This window comes from Ochotona curzoniae, unplaced genomic scaffold (assembly GCF_017591425.1).
Source record: "Ochotona curzoniae isolate NIBS_2020 unplaced genomic scaffold, NIBS_Ocur_1.0 contig_4645, whole genome shotgun sequence".
NCBI lineage: Eukaryota > Metazoa > Chordata > Mammalia > Lagomorpha > Ochotonidae > Ochotona > Ochotona curzoniae.
In genome coordinates, this window is record NW_024466353.1 from 1505398 (window position 1) to 1510737 (window position 5340).

A 5340-nucleotide genomic window follows, 5' to 3' on the forward strand; every position below is an offset into this window, starting at 1 on the left:
CCTGTACAGCTTTATTTTCCTGAGCAGACAGTCCTGATTTATAACATTCAAATGATGAGTTTTCAGCTTTACCAAAGTGTGGAAGTGATACTCAGTGCAAACTGTGCTTTCGATTTGGATTTTGGTGTTTCCCCAGGCTGATGACGTGCTGTGTAATACATTCTAATGGTTTACAGCAACACTGAACTCAAGCCCCCAGGCAGATCAGAACAGTTACCAACTCTCACTGAACAGTGCATGTGGTTACTAAGCTGTAATGGTCGGTAGGTTAAGGGCATTATGTGCGTTTTCAATGAGCTTATTGTGAATTGAAGAGCATCTATAGTTTCAAATCGCCTTCCATTTTTTCTTTCATTCTTCACCTTGGTCCTCAGTGTTTTCCAGCATTTCAACCATACTTGCATGTTTTGAACAAGATGTGGCTTCCCAATGCATCCACATGCTTAAATCCTACAGTTGTATGCTGATGGTGCTGACAGGGTACAAACAGAATCCGTTTATGGTGTTGGAAGGCAGGGTCTTCAGGAATGATACGATGGATTCAGTTGCCACAACAGACTCCTGAGGGCTTGAATAGAGGGATCTCAGGCAGGCGCCAGCTCCCTGTCTCTGACCGCTTCCTGGCTCCCCGTGTGACCTTTTATCCCTACATTCCCTTCCATCCACCACCCTCATTACACATCACACCCACACACAGTGGGGTCACCTGACCTTGGATTGGGAACCTCCAAAATCATGAGCCCAAATGCCTCTTTTTCCTCCACAAGTAGTTTCTTTCACATGTTTCAGCTGCAGCAACAGAAAAGCTGATGGAAGCATGTGCCTTCTAAACCGTGGCAGCCCCCTTTCCCTTACATTTTTCCACTGGTGCCGTCTCTTCGTTCTCTGACTCAAAACCCACTGGGGCATCCTTGCCACAACTGACATGGCAGATTTGTCCATGCCCATGATGGCTTCTTTGTCACCCTTTGTGGCGTAACAGGCTAAGTCTCCACCTTCAGTGTCAATATCCCAAATGTGCACCAGTTCTAGTCCAGTTGCCCCACTTCTGATTCCTTTCCCTGCTGATGGTCTGGGACAGCAGTGGAAGATGGCCCAAGGGCTGCATCTGCATGGGAGACCAGGAAGAAGCTCCTGGCTCCTGGCTTCAAACCAGCACCAGCTCCTGTCTTTTGGGAATGAACCAGATGATGGCTGATCTCTCTCTGTCTTTCTTTCTCTCTGGTTGAGTGACAGAGAGGAATACACAGAGAGAGAGAGAGAACTTTCGTCCACTGATTCACTCCTCCAGTAGTCAAGGCTAGGCCAGCCTGAGGTACAGGAACTACAATCAGGCCTCCCAATATGGGTAGATAAGAACCCAAATACTTGAGCCATCATATAATACCTTCCAGACACATTAGCAGGAAACTGGGTCAGAAGTGCAGAGTAGGACCTGGCGCGATGGCTCCATGGCTAAATCCTCACCTTGCAAGTGCCAGGATACCATTATGGTTGCTGGTCCATATCCTGGCTGCTTCATTTCCCATCCAGCTCCCAGCTATGGCATGGAAAGCAGTAGAGGATGCCCCAAAGCCTTGGGATGCTGCACCCATGTGGAAGAATGGGAAGAAGCTCCTGGCTTCTTGGTTCGGATTGGATCTGCTTTGGCTTTTGCGGCCACTTGGGGAGTGTACTAGCAGATGGAAAATCTTGCTCTCTTCTCTGTAAATAAATCTTTTAAAAAAGAAGAAGAAAAAGAAATACAGAGTAAGTGTGATACTGCTGGTCACTCTGACATGGATGTAGGTATCCGAGCTGGTGATGTAACCCACTGTGCCACAGCATCTGTCCTTGGAGCAGTTGTACTTTTAAATGAGAAGAATGAGGTTGATTCTGCGTTTTTCCTTTTTCATTGTCTCCTGTTCATGTTTCGGGCATATCATGTGTATTAATCTGTGAGGATTTCCATGGCAAAGTGTCACACTGGGTGGGTTAGACCACAGAGACTGATTTTCTTTTGATTCTAGAGGTCACATGGCTAAGATGAAGGCGTGAGCCATGCTGCTGTCGTCCGCATCCTTCCCTCTGGTCTGTAGTGTGCTGCCTTCTTCCTGTTGTCTGTAGCTGTCCCTAGTGAAGACACTAGTCAAACTGGGTTTGGGCCACAGTAATAACCCTATTTCAAAGGTCGTGAGGATTACGAGTTCACTGAATGAACTTAGGAGAACCCAATTCAGCCCTAAACAGTGTTGTCTCAATTTCTCTGTGTTCTATATGCATTTAAAAAAAACTTTCTCAGTTTTAGTTGTTTCCCCCGCCCCCAGAATCACTGTTTCTATTTATACTTCCTAAATGTCTTATTTGGTATTGAGTATTTTTTATCACATGCCTGGTTATCTATTCATAGTTAAAAATGGGCTAAGGGGCCCAGTGCGGTAGCCTAGTGGCTAAAGTCCTCACCTTGCACACACTTGGACCCCATAAGGGCACCCGTTTGTGCCCCAGCAGCTCCGCTTTCCATCTAGCTCCCTGCCTGTGGCCTGGGGAAGCAGTCAAGGACAGGACCCTGCATCCATGAGGGAGACCTGGAGGAAGCTCCTGGCTCCTGGCATCAGATTGGCTCAGCTCTAAGCTGTTGCGGCCACTTGGAGAGTGAATCAGTGGATGTAAGATATTCCTCTCCATCTCACCTTCTCTCTGTAAATCTGAGTTTCCAATAAAAATAAACAAATCTCAGAAAAGAAAAAAAGTGCCCAGGACCAGCTTCACGGTGCAGTGAGTTAAGCCATGACTTGTGATGTCGGTATCCCGTACTGGAGTGCTGGTTGGAACCCTTCTTCCTCTTTATCCTCCTCTTCTCCTCCTTTTCATTCTCTTTCTCTTCCTTCCTCTTCTCTACCTCTCAGATAAATAAAAAAAAATTAAAAGGAGCAAGACAATACCAGGTTTAACCCTGTGTGTGGGTGGGATTTTCTGACTGGAAGACCTCCCTTCAGGATCCAGCTTAGCCTGTTGGACGCCCAAGATCCTGAATGCGGAGTGAGCCCTGTGAACACGCAGTGACCCCTCCACCAGTTGCCTTCAATCTGCTTCTGTTAAAGAGACCTCCACTTGTGACCATGGTTGCAGACTCAGCAGGTACTAGATAAACGTGAATTTCAGATAAACAAAAAATCGTCTTCTAAAGCCAGCGCTGCTTGACTTAGGGTGTGGTTTCCTCCTGACAAGCCCTTGTAAATGGAAGGTATTGCAAACTGAAATCCATCTAATGCATCTAACTGGTGATTGGTTGTTTGTGTGCATGCCCATGAAGCTGACAGAAAGTTGTGTTCACAACCAGTAATGGTTCCACCCTGTATGGCCAGCCTAGGAAAGGATCAAAATTCAGATTTTAAAGAAATATTTATCTATCTGAAAGTCCGTTACAGAGAGGGAGAAAGAGACACACAGACTTTCCAACCGCTGCTGATTCACTCCCAAGGTGGCCGTAAAAGCCTGGGCTGGGCCAGGCAGCCAGAAGCTTTTTCAGTCTCCTACATGGATAAGAGTGACGCAAGCACTTGGGCTGTCTTGCATTGCATTTCCCAGCCCATTAGTAGAGAGCTGGATCAGAGTGGAGGAACCAGGATACAAACTGCTACTCCAGTGAGGTACTGTCATCACAGGCAATGGCTTTACTCACAATGCCATAATGCTGGCCCCAAATTCAAAATTTAAGGCACAGTTTCTACTGAATGTATATTGCCTTCACACAATTGTAAAGCTGAAAAACTGAGGGCCAGTGCAATGGGTCAACAGTCTCATCTTCCATCTCCAAGCACCGATATCCCATATAGGTGCTGGTTCATGTCCCAGTTACTCCACTCCCCTTATATCCTCTCCTTATGGCCTCAGAAAGTAGCAGAGGATGTCCCAAAGCTTTCAGACCCTGCCACCCCCATGGGAGAGCCAGAGGAGGCTCCTGCCTCCTGGCTTCAGATCAATTCAGTTCTGGCTATTGCAGCGTTCTGGGGAGTAAACCAGCAGATGGAGGATCTTGTTCTCTGTCTCTCTTTCTCCCTGTCAATCTGCCTGTTCAGTACAAAATAAATGTATTTTTAAAAAGAGAGAGAGAAAAGCTGACAGCCTGGCACGGTGACCGAGGCTAAATCCCTGCCTTTCATGCCCTAAGATACCATATGGGCATTGGTTCATATTCCAGCCACTCCACTTCCCATCCAGCTCTCTGCTTGTGGCCTAGGAAAGCCCTAGAGTGTGGTTCAAAGCCTTGGGACCCTGCACCCATGTGGGAGACCTGGAGGAGGCCCCTGTCTCCAGACTTTGGATCAGCTCAGCTCCAGCCGTTGTGGCTACTTGGGTAGCAAATCAGTGGGTGGAAGATCTTTCTGTCTCTCCTTCTCTCTATGTATCTGCCTTTCTAATAAAAATAGATAAACCTTGAAAAAAATTAAAAGTTGAAACATCTTTAGTTAAATGAACTATTTTAAGTCAAAGACCACCTGTACATCCCACATAATACTTGGGACACACTTAACACTAAAAAATAATTCACTGTGTACCTGAAAATTCAAATTTAATTTATCATATGTGTATATATATAAAAGATTTATTTAGTTTTTATTGGAAAGGCAGATATACAGAGAGGAGGAGAGACAGAGAGGAAGATCTTTGGTCTGAAGATTCACTCCCCAAGCAGCCACAATGGCTGGAGCTGAGCCAGTCCGAAGCCAGGAGCCAGGATCTCTTCTGGGTCTCCTGTATGGGTGCAAGCTCCCAAAGCTTTGGGCTGTCCTCAACTGCTTTCCTAGGCCAAGCAGGGAGCTGGATGGGAAGCGGGGCTGTCAGTATTAGAACCAGTGCCCATGTGGGATCCTGGCGCTTTAAAGGTGAAGACTTAAACCACTACAGTATCACGCCAGGCCCATCTTATATATTTTCATTTATGTATTTTAAAAGTAGAGAGCAGAGTCTTCCATTGAGTGGCTCACTTCCTAAATGGCTATGGCAGCTGAGCCAGGCAAAAGCCTGGAGCTTACAATTCTATCCAGAGCTCCTGTATGAGGTGCAGCGACCCAGTGTCCCTTGGGCCATCCTCCATGGTTTCCCAGGATCATTAGCAGGTTGCTGTATCAAAGCAGAGCAACTGAGACTAAGACCTGTGTGCCTATCGGATGCTAGAATGAATATGGCAGCTGAGCCTTCTGCACCACAACATTGAAACCACACTTCCCACATTTTACCTGGCAACCTTGCATGGGGGACACAGGAAGAACTTAAGATCTTGACATTCTGCCTCGTGGCTGAAGGAGAGAATGATGATTCCATTTATAGACGGTGGAATAATCACCCATTCCATGG